At 34.8% G+C, this 15,671-nt stretch overlaps 1 long non-coding RNA gene and 1 pseudogene across 1 annotated transcript in view; one reads left to right on the forward strand and one right to left on the reverse strand.

Annotated features, from left to right (window-relative positions):
* The window catches only part of LOC107516522, a 235,462-nt gene that overhangs the window by 22,140 nt on the left and 197,651 nt on the right, over nucleotides 1–15,671 (forward strand). The window lies entirely within an intron of this gene.
* LOC118606589 lies at nucleotides 1,787–1,905 on the reverse strand (annotated as a pseudogene).

Raw genomic sequence — 15,671 nt, forward strand, 5'->3', positions numbered from 1 at the left:
AAGAATAAGATTTAGTTGACACTATGCTCTCTTTTCTCATCCTCTTTCATAGTTTTTGATATAGTTCTATCAGCTACGTTTATGCCTTTAAGTAATGTTTTTTCTTATTCCATCAAATTTAAGCAATATCTCTTGACAGCCTCTACCACCGTGAAAGATGCTGCTGGTGCCTCCACCCTGTATTTGCCTCTACTTCTCCCCCCTTTCCCATCTGATGTCTGTTCCACCTTTCCTTTTACGTTCTCGAAGACACAACGTTTATACTGTATTCTACAGCCACAAGAAAGATTTTGTATGTGTACACAGGTTGATTCCAAAAAGTTAAAAATATACTAGCGAGTCTGTTCTGTTTGTTCCTTTGGAGATTTTCTTTAATGCTGTTGTTTTTCTTTATATGCCTGGTGATCTTTAGTTGTTTATTCATGTTTAAGAATTTGAGGGTACGGTTAAATTTGAAGGAAAATAGTCTGAGTTTCTCTCCTGTTGTGTTATCTTTTCCCCATTAGGTCTTTTTGATAAAGAGGAAATATTACTCTGAGCTCTGTGTGTGGTAAAGGGCTTATCACCTTCCCTCACCAAAGAGAGGAGGAAAAGGAGAGAAGTTAGTTGTCAGGGTAGGGTCCCCAAAACTCCCAAATGGGAAGTGGTTTCTTCTGGAGTTCCAAAAGTCAACCTATCACCCTATATTTCCGTAGCAGTTTGGTAAATTTATGTGGAGTTCTTAGGTGTTTGTCAGGGTAAGATTTGGGCCACCTTGGGAGTGGAGAACAAAGAGAAGTTCACATTTAAGATATTAGGTCTTCCTATAAACAGAGAATAAAGAGATGTTTGCCAGGATGAGGGTGGTAAGGGAAATAGGGAGAGGTTTACGAAAGAGTACAAACTTTCAGTTATAGGCTTAATGAGTTCTGCGGACCAAATGTCTGGTGACTATAGTTGATAACATTGTATAGTATAATTGAAATCTACTAGGAGAGTAGAACTTAAATGTTCTCACCAAAAAATCAAAAGGAAAGGTCAATATGTGAGGCGATGAACATGTTCATTAACTCAATGGGGGGCGGGGCATCCTTTCACAATGTATATGTATGTGAAATCATCTTGTACATTGAAAGATCTTAAGATTTTATTTGTCAATGAGACCTCAATAAAACAGGGAAAGTGACATTAGTTCTGACGGTATTTCCTTATCATACTCCTTTCTCTTTCTTGTCCTCACCAATCTGAGTCTGGAACTCTCTGGAATCCGACCCCTTTGCAGTCGCCTGCCTCTTATTTTGCCCTATTGTTTTTAATGTCGACAGGCTTCCAACGCTATTTCTGTCTTTCAGAAATGTGTTAAAAATCCCTTCTCTATGTGTGGACCATCTTCTCTGATGTAATGGGTTTATTTATGTAATATCGTTTCATTGGGGATGTCGGAAGGGATGGAGATAAACACTCGCTCTGAGTACATTCTGGAGTCAGAAAACCAACGATGACCTTTTGATACCTCTTTGGAAAGATCTCACAAACTCCCTTCACATTAAAAAAAATAATAAATTGAGTTACTGTGTTTATAATGCTCCTAAATATGCATAGAACTACTTACATTTGTAATATTATTCATCAGGACATAGAGAGAGGTCTTAATCTGACATAACGGAGACATCAGTTTTTCTCTGTTGAGTGAATTCCTGAATGTTTCCTGGAAGATAAGAGTAAGAGACATTTATTTTATGTATTTTTTGCAATTTTGTCTTTTTATTAAATTTATTTTTTAATTTTTTATTTTTTTTATTTTTTAGCCCTACAGCACCTGGTCTTCCTAGGCGGTCTCCCATCCAAGTACTAACCAGACTTGACCCTGCTTAGTTTCCAAGATCAGATGGGATTGGGTGTGTTCAGGATGGCATGGCCATAGATTGTTTTTTTATTAAATTTATTGGGAGGACATTGGTTAATAAAATTATATCGGTTTCAAGTGCACACTTCAATTGCATTGTGTGTTCACCACCCATTTAGATCCTATAATAAATTCTGATATTCCTCATGGGGCAAATCCAAGATCGTTTTTGTTGGCTTCATAGTGTTTATTTATGGGGGGAAAGAAACGATGGAGAAAACCTTGAAGAAAAAATTCAAAATTTTAAAGAAAAGCTCAAAGAAAACATTTCACTGGAAATCATTAAGAGTCAGCTTCTTCTGATTTGCTGCTGGCTGGTTTTGAGATGTCAACGTGCCTCAGAGGGGAACGTGACCTTGAACTGAGAACGATGCCAAGGCTATTATTTCGGCTTACATGGGAAGGGTGAAGGAGCCAGAGAGTCAGGCTTCAGCAGCAAAAAAAAAAATTTAAGAAGCATGAGATCAAAGACTTCTAAAAAGTAGAAATGAGGGAAGGACTCTTAGGTGCAAAAAAAGATGGAGCCTTAGGTATGTAAGCATTACTGAATAATCTAAGTGCAGATTTCATGTTTCCAGTAAAGGGGAAGTTCAAATCAAAAACTGAAAATTATCCCTGAAGAGTTAATTTGTTAGTTCACTTAATAATTCATTTATTCATTCCTTAAATATTTATTGAGCAAATATTAAGCTGTTTACTATGAGAATTTTGGGGATCCAGTGGGGGAAACTCAGACTTATTTTCTACTAAGATCTTATATGGATCCCAACAACTAAAAAAGCTAGATAGTCTTTCCCAAGACCTAGCTAGAGCCAAAGCACATCAAGGTAAATCAACAGGTTTTGCCATGACTAATGTGTTCTTCTATGCCAATTACAGTTATTTATGAGATTTTTCAAATACAAATATTGGCATTAATAAAGTAAATACATTAATGAGAGTCTGGACAATCTTAATCATCAGCTGAAAAATTCCTCTGTAGCATACTGTTCTCAGCAAAATATTTAGATATAAATAATATGGTTTCTCCAAGGAGTTTGGATGGGGCAAATAAACTTCACCTCATTTCCAGCTGAGAAAATAGAAAGGTGTCAAGTGGTTCACTCTGGTCAGATTCCAGAGTCAATGTGCTGGATTTCGGTCCACACTCGCAGTCCCCTTCTGCCTCGTTCTCATTATCTGAATGTCTGCTTGGAAATATGGAATTCGATAAGGCAAGTGGAAGAGTTTGTGTAGAGTCGCACTGTCTACCTTTAGAAATCAACCTGAGAAAAAGTATCATGGAAAGGAATGAACCAAGTACCCATTTAACGAGCTAAAACTACATCAAAGGGGCAGAAAGAAACCACTTGATAATAAAAATGTTGCTTTGATTGAAACTGGGCAAAAAGCCAAAGGTACTGGATGGAGACTCCTAAACATACTGAATTGTTTCTGGATCAAACACTTCATAAATCTAAGGTAAAATGTGAAATTTTTTTGTAGTAAATTGTGAGGCTACATCAAAATCGGTCTCTTGCTGATCTTCAGAGTTGAGCCATTGTTCATGAAGTTTCTTTCTTTCTAATGAAAGAATAGATATAGAGACATGTATTCATGTAAAATAGATTTGTCAAATGTCAATCATGTTCAAGAATTTCTCACCAGGAATTCTGAAGAAAAGTTACAGGCATGTTTTTATATTTTTTCTCTCTTATTTCTTTAATTATAAAGAAGTCACTTAAAGTCACTGAAATGCTTTTCAGAACAATTAAGCATTCTTAGGGTATAAAAATATCTATACTCGGTAAAGCAACTTTATTTTGATAAAGTGATACCAGTAAGCTACTGTATTATATCTCAGGCTATTGCACTGTTGTATTGTCAATGTTGGGGATTACTGTTTAAGCTCTGTTCCCCCTATCATACTGCAGAACTCTGAGGCAGGAACCATGGTCATCTTGATCAGGAATGGCACATAATAGGGGATCAGCAAAATTTTGTTGGATAAATCTGTCAAACATTGGGATAGATTGAGAAAACTAGTTTGTATGACTTGATATTATTTCTGTATATATATTCATGATTTCTGTCTAAGTGGGAGAGAATTTATACAATTCAGTGAACTTTTGTATGACTATCTACAAGTTCACAAGCAGATATATTAGAAATAAAATATTGGAAATTTAGTAAGTCAAAGTTGAGTGCAGATACAAATAGATTGCTGGTGTCCTAGAGATATGACAGCCCATACAACAGGAAAATTGTCTCCTAGGCAGGCTGAGTGTCAGGTAGCCGACACTTCATCATTGGAGAACCATGATAACCCTGAATCCTTGGCCATGCAGCATATTAGGAATCCCAAAGAATGGGGAGCAAGGAGATTCAGTGGAGGGAAGAGATAGATAACAATTAGTTTTATCTACAGATAATCTGTTTTCCACATCCCAAATACAGATTCCAAAGAAATAGGAAAAAGAAATCTACTGTGGCCAATTTAAAGGGAACAGAGTAAAACAAAATTGCTTCAGCAAGAGTTTCTAAGCACATTTATTCTTGGTCTCAAATGGATGCCAAGGCCAGATAACAACGACAGCAATAACAATTGGTAATATTTATTGAGTGCTTAGTGTTTTAAATACTCTGTTAAATAGTTTGCATGCTATTTCGATCTTCACAAATTCTTTAAGATATGCACTGTCATTTGATACATTTTATAGATGAGGAGGCTGCAGGTAAGGCAAGTCAAGCGCCCCAGGAAGTAACAGAGTGAGAACTCAAACCCAGGCTACTTGGTTCCAAATCTCATGCCCTTGACCTCCGTGTCACAGAGCCCTGTATCTGAGAAGTCTGAGAAATTCATAGGGAGACTGAATAGATTCTCATACTGGGGAATTTGGCTGTCAGGGACTATACAATGGGAGCCAGAGTGAGGAGCTTCGTGAGAAAAGCCAGTGAACCAGTACAGAAGTTTCGTTAAAACTAGGAAATTATTGAACGTCAACTGTAATTGAAATTGTAAATAATAACTAACTAATGAAATACATACATACATACATACATACATACATACATACATACATACATACATAAGATTTTCTTAGATCATGTGAACTTGAAAAAATAAGAATAGGAAATTATATAGAGAGACTTCAGCTTGATTGTCTTGTGGATACTTAGTACTCTGTTCTCTCCTAGGCAGAGGGTAGTAGACAAAAGCACTTTTCCTGGATAAGGAAGGTGGTACCATTATAAATACCAAATCCATTATTCATGGTCATAGGGCACTAATAATTAACTGGTTTCCCCAGAACACTGGTGTACCTGTTACTCTTTAGTACATGCCATATGTCATCAAATTGAACCTTGTTCTTTATTTTTCAATTTTATAAGTATGGCACAAACTATGCAGGAGAGTTGAGTTGAGGATCGAATTGTTTAAAGGCATTCATCTTCTTAATGAATTTAATAAATACTTATTCAGCACCTATTGTGTCCAGGCACTGGTCTAGAGATAGATCAGGAACAAAAAGGCATCTATTTCTACATACTTGGAGCTTGTCTTCTGATAAAGACAGGCAATAAATAACGAATACAATAAATTCACAAAATTACGTAGAATATTAGAAGATGCTTTGAAAAGAATCAAGGTAAGGGTGATTTTAAGGTTGTAATTTTAAATAGCTTAGTCAGGCTACAACTCACAGAAAAAGTATTATTTGAACCTTAAAGATCAACCCTTTTGCACTTTTTAATATGCCACTCTTTTAATAAATTTGGTTTTTATTTTACCTCACACAGGAGGTCCATCTTTAAAATAGTTCTTCTGAATTACTTTATAAGTTTCTCAGGGTTTTTTTCCTTTATCTTTGTGACTTTAAAAATTGACACAAAATATATTTAAAAAGTGCAAAAAGGTTTTAAATTTTAAAAAAAGACAGTTTTATTAGGCAAATGAAAGGTTTATAATACTAGAATCAGACATATAGAATTTCAAGTAAAAAGTGATAAGTGGCTAGAAAGCATTAAGTAGAGCAAAGAAAAATTAAATACTTCAATGTAAAAATAAAAGTGTAAAGGACCGAAATAATTTTTAGTCAATTATTCTGTAATCGTGCAGTGAGCACTGCCTCTCTAAACTGGTCACAAAGCCAAAAACCTTGAAGAGAAAAACATATTGATCTTTAAGTTTCAAAATTTCAACCTTCTACAATGTCTGAAAATGCAGACACATCAACAACAATTAAAAGGCAATAGCAAATCTGGAGAAATATTTGCAATGTTTATGACAAACAAATGATTAAAGTTTTAATGTAAAAAAACATTTAAAATAATAAAATTTTTAAAACTCAAGAAATAAATGAGTAAATCACAAAATGAGGCAAAAAAAAAAAAGAGAGAGAGAGAAATTGGAACAGCAAATAAATATGATAAAAGTTTAACCTACTTAGAGATCCAAGAAATGCACAGTAAAAAGATGATTGTTTTCACCTGCTAAATTGATGAGTGGTCTTTTTTTTGTCTTTTTGTTTTAAAAGTAATAATAGCATCTTGAGTTTGCAGGTAAATGGAAATTCTCATACATTGTTGACAGGCATATAAATTAGCAATTTTCTTAAAGGCAATTTAGTAACTTGTATCAAAAGCCTTAAAATATTCATTTCCTTTGACTCAGTAATTTCACTTCTAAGAATTTATTCAAGGGAAAAAAGTCATTTATTCACACAACAATGTGTTATAAGAAAGTTCAGCACAGATGTATTTATGCTAGAAGAAGGAGTTTTTTCTATCACATTTTACTAAAGACAAATCTTGAAGTAGAATATTTTGCAGTCATTAAAATTTATATTTTCGAAATACATATAATGACAGAAAATTCTCATGATATAATCTTAAATGAAAAGAGCAGGTTAATAAATTTTAATTATTCAAATTTTATTTTTAAAGTATATTTATAAAAATGAATTAAAGGAAATATAAAAAATAGCCATGCTTTTTGGGGATGGTAGAATTGTGAGTGATTTTTTTAAATTAAGTTTATTGGGGTAACATTGGTTGATAAGATTATATAATTTTCAGGTGTACATTATAATTTGATATGTATATATTCTATTGTGTGTTTACCACCCAAAGTGCAGTTTCCTTCAGCTACCATATATTTGATCCCCTTTACCCGCTTCACCCTCCTCCTACTCCTTATATTTGACCCCTTTACCCTGTCTACCTCCTCTATCTCCCCTCCCCCCTACTCTCTGGTAACTGCTAGTCTATTGTCCATGCCCATGAATCTCTGTTTGTTTGTTCTGTTCATTTGTTGCTTTTAGGTTTATATTCCACATATAAATAATATCATATTGTTTTCACCTTTTTCAGTCTGGCTTATTTCTCTTAGCATGATTACCTCGAGGTCCATCCATGTCACAAATGGCAGTATTTCATCTCTTCTTCTGGCTGAGTAATATTCCATTGTATATATGTACCACAGCTTCTTTAGCCAATCATCTATCATAGGACACTTCCGTTGCTTCCATGTCCTGGCCACTGTGAATAATGCTGCTATGAACATCAGTGTGCAAATATTTTTTCAGATATGGGTTTTCAAGTCTTTGGGGTAAATACCCAGTAGAGGGATTACTGGATCTTATGGTTGATCAATTCTTAGTATTTTGAGGAAACTCCATACTGTTTTCCATAGTGGCTGTACCAATTTTCAGTCCCACCAGATGAGTGATTTTTATTTTATTGTTTTACATGCATCCAAAATTAACTAGTCGTAGATCAATTTTATAATAAAATTGGATTTAAAAATATCCAGTGCTGAAAGATAAATAATTTGAGCTTTTTTAATTTGCTTATCTTGAATTATTTCAATATTTTTCTAATTCAAAGTTATTCCTGATTCCCCAGATAGAATGGTCTATTCTTATATTGTGTCGTCCAAAAAAGAAATATGTTTTCAAAAATATTATTTAATATATTTCCCTCTATCTCTTGAATTGTAAGCCCCTCAATTTTATTAATATTAGAAACACAAAATGCCTAGCCAGTAAGCATCATTGATAATGCTTATTAAATATTTGTTGAGTTAAATGAATGTATTCCAGTTTAGTTATGGAGATAAAAATTTATAGAAAAAGTAAGTGGTTTATAAAATTATCCAATAATAAAAAAAAATGCTTTGAATGTGGGCATTTTAATTTTGTATATTTTTAATGTGACAACTTAAATAAATATTCACATTTTAAAAAGATTTTTGTCTGATTTTGTTCTATCTTCTTTTATGTTTCATAGCCATTGATACATTTCTAAGTAATCTATAGAAAACTTTCTTTTAATAACACATTTATAATAGAGGTTAAAATAAATTTATAACACTGTAAAAATACTGTGATTAAACATTTAAAAAAAACACCAAGCTTGAATTGAAGACTGTTCTGATAGAAACTGTAGTGAATTTTCACAAATTAAAATGTCTAGAGTCAGTACATTTCACTAATTTTTATATAGATTGCATTTCTTCTTTATGTAAAGAACTGATATATATTTTTTTCTCCTTTTGGAATTTTAAAAGCAGGAAAATAATAGGACCGTGTGCATTACAGATTTAGGGAGCACATGTAACAAGTATGGCTAAGAAAAAGTATCAATAAACTTAAACTGGATTAAAACTATCCAAAATATTTTGCATCTGTAATTAGTGAATCTTCTATATGAGGAGTCTTTTTATTTAGCATTTTACTAGCCCAAAAGTCAAGAGATTTTTTTAAAGGCTTCTTTGGTGCTGTGTTGAGATACATGGGGGTTTAAAGTCTAAGTAAAGTAAGAGGAGAAAAAAATTTGATTGAAAATAACAGTGTGTGACGATCATATGGTTCATCCCTGTTCTCCTAGGGTAATTATTAGTAGCATTTATTTTCAGTCTCCTTACTGTTGAAGAGAGTTTTCATCACCATCCTAAGTACGTGGTGCATTACAAATGCCAAATGAGTGATGTGTGTAAGAGAAACTTGAGGACTTAAGTCCTGAGAATTTTCTACGGTGGCCTTCGTATGTATTTGTCCCTGGCAGCTGCTTCCACCCACTCTCATACATGACATAATCCTGACTATTTCTCTTCATCCTTTAGATAAAATCCAGGCTGCCCAAACAATGGCTTCTAATCCACTCGAAAAATCCCTCTCTTCCCATTTCCGGAACTAGCTGAACTTTGACCAACCTCCTTCCGCCTGCTAAAGCCCCATAAAACATTCTACCGCCTTCCCCAATTTAGAATGCTCCTCCACTCCTTCAGGCCTTCTCATGGTAGGCAGTTTTGAATAAACTCTTAACTGGATAGTCCTCTGATTGATTTTCTTCCCCACGTAGGAAAAACTCTAGGAATTCAGAGGTGAGATGGGACAGGGTATTTCTTTTATGATTAATGGAGATTAATGGGGTGAGGGAAATATTTGAACTGAGCTTAAATGGGTGAATTATGTGCAGATTAAAGAATAAGTTTTATATAGTATTTATAACATTATCAGATATCAGTTTTCACTCAGGTATTCCTACATATTACAAGGCAAAAAATATTATAAGACAAAATTAGAAGCTGGAGAACTCCTTGTGAAGGTAAATATATGAGTAAATGTGCAATGAAAGTGTAAATAAAGCCAGCAAATAAAGACAGTCTCATTACAGAGAGGATTTCAGTTTTCTCCAAAGCTTTCTGAGTATAGATATAGATTCCTAAAGCCTGTATACTTTCTAATCCGTGTAGCCACAAAAAAATTCACTTCAAAAAGTGCCGTTAAACCAAAAACTATTTTCTTTGTATAGCAAAAGAGCCAAAGATTTCAGAGAGCTAGGTCAAGAACCTTTTGACTTATAATGTGATAAGGACATTATCACAAATAACACACATAATGTTTTCATTAAGGTGTAAATGCAGAAATGATATAACCATTCAAGAATTTACATTGAGTTCTAAGCCACTCTTAGCAATCAGATTGTACACATGTTCATCACTGCAAATTTCATTTGACTCCTAAATGTATCCTTTTTCTCTCTTCAGAGTCACTATGTGTTTTAGTACTAAAAGTACAATTCTTTTCAGCTATGGAAGAAGTAAAGGGGTATCTATTTCTCTCTCAAATCTGAGATTTGAGTGCAATTACAGAGCATTGTGGCTACCTGGTCTACCCTTTGGGTGCTATCTTAGAAAAATGGACGAAGGTGTCACTATGGACCAGTGGTGTGCTGGTAATGTTCAACAACAGGCTCTTTAGAAAAAAAAAAACAAAAGGGAGGAATTGATTTGTAGTGTTTGCCCATTTCCATGTTATAATTACTTGCATCATGGTCATTTCAGGTGAGCAATGTGATGTTATTGAAAGCAGAGTTGGAAAGAGATGTGTAGCAAAACACCCTTAGTACTTTCATGATACAGACAGGACGGTTAATAAGTTCAAGATCATGGCTCAAAATAAAATGTAGGAAACTAGTTAGGAAATGACTTTTAGATATGTATTTCCCACATTTTAAAATAATTTATTTAATTGAAAGTTTACATAACTTTTAATAATGGCTATGTTAACAACTGGCTTGCAGAATTCCTGAAAATGTAACTGTGGGCTCCCAAGAGTTGATTAAGAGTAGGATCGAGAACAAAAGCTCATGTTCAGAGCATTATAGTGATGTTTTCTCCCCCATAATCAGAAAACATAGGTCTGGGAATCAAGAAGTAGAAGTGCGGTGAAATAAATATAGATATAGATATACATAGATACATATTTGAATAGTATATATAGTATATCACATTGAATAATATATGAAGTTTATACTGTCTTAGTCTGTTCAGACTAAGATAAAGACCATGGACTGTGTGGCTTAAACAACAAACATTTTCTGTTCTGCCAGTTGAGAAGTCCAAGACCAAGGCTCCTGCAGATCTGTAGTTTGTCGAGGACCCAGTTCCTGGCTCATTGATAGCCATCTTCTTGTTTTGTCCTTACACTGGGGCAGGAGTAAGAGAACTGTCTGGGGTCTCTTTTATAAGGATACTAATCCCATTCATGAGGGCTCCACTCTTATAACCTAATCATCCTCGCCCCCTAATTTCATCACATTGAGGATTAGGTTTCAACACATAAATTGGAGAAAGAGGAGTGCAAACATTCAGTCTTTAGCATATACGTTGAAAATATACAAAGATAACTGTTAATAAAGTTAATCTAAAAAAAAGAAAATGGCAACCAAAAGAAGAAAAGATGATTAAGGACTCAGACCGTTCAGCAGTGGAAGTTTTGGTTACTCTTCCAGGTAAGGGATCTAGAGCAGTTTAGGACTGCTGACTCAGAGCTAAAGATGAATGGCTAAGGGAATGAGGAAGTCATACCTATCACCACAACCTTGGGACCAGTAAACAGGAAGAAATACCATAGGAGCTTTGCATTTTCTTCTGGCTTGTTATGTGTATATAGTTATATATATATTTTATATATATCTATTTATATATAATCTCTCTCTCTCTCTCTCTCTATATATATATATGTATGTATGTGTATATATATGTATGTATGTATGTATGTATGTATATAAAATCTATTTTTTCTTGTTTCTGTTATTTTTTAGAAGTTTGTTGGAAGTCAACTACAATTTAGTCTTTAGGTAATAGAATATTCAGTGGGACTGTGACTGAATTTGTGGAATGATTAATATAGCTAGTGATGGACAGAAGAGCTGCTGAAACTGTGTATCTTTCCATCTGGAGAACAGGGGAAAAGCATCTTTCCTAGTGTAAAGGAAATTTCCATCTCAGTAGATGGAAAGAGTCACGTCACTGTTGTGTGTTAGCTCAGATGTATGTAGAAATATGTGTAGGGTTACTGAGTAGCCATAGGGGTAGATTGTGCCAGTTATATATTGCTTCTCAGCTCCAAACTCACATTTGTTTGCCCTGCTTTGTGATGATAGATTACATGTGTCCTTTGCCAGGTGACTTGATATCATCCTCTCCTGAGAAAACGCTGGAGGGACATGGGAGAGCAGAAAGAGCAGAGAGGGGTTTTTTGGCTTACGTGTTCTGTTTTCTATGAGACTCTGAAAGGTCGGTGTGAAGTGGACACAGCAGCATGCACCGCAGCTGAATGCCCTTTGCTATTTACTGAAGACACCTCCTAGCATGTTCCTTCATCTCCGCCAACTTCTTTTGCAACTCCATAGCAGCATCCTCCGACAAGTTTCTTGATCACCACCATGACAGAATGCTCTTGTGGTTTCACAGTTTCACAATGAGCTCTTCTATCAAGCTTCATCATCATCACTGTAGTGGGCAGCATGTAGCAACCACACCATCGACTGTGAAGTCTGAGTATCTCTTGCAGCCCTCTTTAAGGTTCTGAGCTCCTTCCTTATTCATTTTCCCTTCAACCCTAGGGGAGTAACTATCCCACAGCTGCTACCCCTGTTCACCGTCATAACTACATCTTTAGTTAGGAATTCTAATTCTCCTGGTCAAATTTCTGATGGTGTTTTTGTCTTCTGAATGGACCCAACTGATGCATATAATTTTATTATTTAATCTTTTTTCTTGGGTAAGAACTTTGCACAATAGGCTATATAGTTTGTTATAATATTTATTAAGTTAAAGTTCAGGACTAGATGGAATTCTCACATTGTGCTTTGAGTTTACATATTTGCAAGTAATTCTTTTGTTGAGTTGAAGAACTATTGTGAATATTATGACATATACACATTTATTTTGTGGTACTTTTACTATCATTCCTGTTTTAGACCTTTTTATATCATATCCACATTTTCTAAGATTGCTGTTAACAATTTATCACAATTGGGTGGCCTAGAAAACCAGAAATTTATTCTATCACGGTTCTGGAGGTGACAAGTCTGAAATCAAGGTCTTGGTAGGGTTGTGGTCTCTGAATCCTTCATTGCCTCTTCCTCGCTTGGGCTGTTTTCTCACAAATCTTTGGCATTTTCTGACTTGTGACATCACCACTCTAATTTCTGCCTTCATCATCATGTGATGTTCTCTCTGTGTCTCTGTCTTCACATAGCCGTCTTTTATAAGGACACTAATCATATCAGATTGTGGGCTCACTCTCTTCCAATATGACCTCATCTTAACCAATTACATCTGCAACAAACCTATTTCCAAATAAGGTCACTTTTGGAGGTCCTCTGGGTTTGAATTGCAACAAATACTTTTTTTGAGAGGAGGGACACAATTCAAGTCATAACATATTCATATCATAATATATTAGCCATTAAATTTTTGACATATATATTCCTGATATACTAAAAATTAGGTTACAAAATATACATAATTCATTTTTCTAAAAGAAAATACATGTATTTTATACATAGAAAACTACCTATCAGGGTATGTCCTAAAATGAGAATAGTAGTTATCTCTGGTTGGAAGAATAAAATTTTTTTTTAAATTTTGCCTATCTATATTTTTAAATTTTTCTACAGTAGGTTTATATTGTTTCTGTGATAAAATATTTTTTATTTAAAATAATTAAAACTTGTGATAAATAATACATTTATATAAAAACCTGTTTTCCATCTTTTTAAAACATTTTTCATCTTTTAATTCAATATTTTAAACAATATATTGTAACAATAAGTAGCTTTAGAACAGGACTTGGTTGTGGACCTGTGCATTTAACTCATTCTGTGAGATAACTTACTGGGCTATAGAGATGAAGAATTGTCCAAGTTCTTAGTGGAAGTTGGGGTCAAGGTAGAATTGGTTATCTGTTGTTTTGTACATGTGCATGCACGTGTGTGTGTGTGCGCGCGCGCGCGCACTTGCTCCATGACTCAAAAATGATGTTTTGACACAAATGTGTAAATATGGGTGTGGCAAATTCGCCATTGTCTGTGCCCAAATTAGGTTTCAGGCTGACTGTATTAGAGCTAAGCAATTAGATATGAGGGAATATCTACAATCAAAGTTTCTTGTGAATGATTTTTAACCATAAAAATTCTAGTTGCACAACCTTGAGATCATTTATGTTTCTATCTTGCAACATTTCAAGAAAAAAATATTATTCATGGAGTTGTTCCAAAGTGTTGTAAGAGTCATGCCCAATTTTTATATTCTATATTTATTTGGCTTCTGAGTTTCATAGACTACCTTATCTCAATAAACCTGATTATTCTACACTGATACCATATTTGACTACACCTTTGTTGGGGAAGAATTTCTGTCCTAGATTATTCCCTCTGAATAAGGGAAAGGTTCATGAAGAGTCATTTGGCTGCAAAGTAGGATAGAATGCTACAATTCAAAACATGGGATTCGATGTGAATAATATTAATCCCTGTATCTGGTGTATTTGGCAAGTTTACTAACAGTTAACATAGGTAGTTGTCAGACATTAAGCAAAGGACCATTAGATGGTTCTTCACTCCTACACAAGAATAGCTTGGTTATAGAGTTTAGGCACAGAAGACTAGAATAAACTGGACAAGTAAATATTTGGAGCACATATTCATATGGTTAGTTTGGTGGGGTCCATAAAGCTTCTTGATGCTTTCTAGGGAAATGCCAAGGAACATTATTTACTGCTTTCAATGTTCTTTTATGAAGTTGAAGCTTCCTTTTGTTGGAGGAGGTCATCCAAAGGACGTGCAAGCTGGACCCTGGGAATTGGAGGTCACCACTCCTTTCCCTGCTCACTGAATGTAGGTTCAGCCCACTGTTCCTACACTAGAATCTGTTCTAAGGACACAGCCTTGAGTGAGTAATGTGCTGTTAAGACCATCTGGACTGAACGCTGCCTGATAGGCCTTTGTATAAACTTTTAAAATTCCGGCAGGTGAGTGCGGAGATCTCTTCTTCATCTTGTGGCCACCCAAGACAAGCCTATAAGATCCCTTGCTTATTAAAACCGCCACCTACCACACTGGAGTGGTCTACTTCTTTCTTCAGCTTCTCCTTGTCCTTCGCCTTTGGGGGCCAGCTTCAAATTTCACCACGGGGCTCTCTTGACATTGAAAATCAACAAATATGTCATAAAGTAAAGTTAAAGAGTTGGTACACATCTACCTAGTTCATTTCACTCTGGGAACTCATTTCTTTTACTCATCCACTAGGTCAAAAGTTTATCACTTAGAAGCCCATCACTCTGCTCTCTTGGCCATGATCAACTGAACTAAAGTTGAATACCTGATCCAAATTGGGCAGTTTATTCAGCAGAAATTTGGAGTGCTCAATAAGAGATTCTAGTCTTTGCTAGTGTCTAGCTATAAAACCTTGAGATAATTTTATTCGTTATTAAAAACATAATAATTTTTTTCTGCCATATAGCAGTGTCAAATTCCATGAAATTGATTGAAACATAATCAATTCACTTTTAAATAAATTTCTTCAGATAATTAAGTATATAGACTATTACTAGAAATTTTATATATTTTTCTAGTACCTTTTATATAAAACATGGTAAACTAAATCTTATATTAAGTACTTATTGTGTTATTTACACATAGACTGAACATTTCAGGGCAAGTATTTTCCTCATCTGTAGCCACTGATTCTTATTCTTTTCCTGTGCTGGAATGAGAGACATGGACAATGAACTTGCCCTATACTCAGGCCTTTGTCTTTCAAAGACTCCCTAAATCTTGTGCATTTAAGCTCCAGTCAAGTGGAAATGTCATTTCTCCTTTTCACTGTGCTTGATCCAACCTCTGGTGCAGGCCACAGAGTAGCTGTCGTCATCTGTACCCACCATTCACATGAGGTATGCTGCTGAAACCTCCTCCAGTGCACTGTCTCAGAACTGAATCCTTTTTTGCT

This window comes from Rousettus aegyptiacus, unplaced genomic scaffold (genome assembly GCF_014176215.1).
Source record: "Rousettus aegyptiacus isolate mRouAeg1 unplaced genomic scaffold, mRouAeg1.p scaffold_m13_p_1, whole genome shotgun sequence".
NCBI lineage: Eukaryota > Metazoa > Chordata > Mammalia > Chiroptera > Pteropodidae > Rousettus > Rousettus aegyptiacus.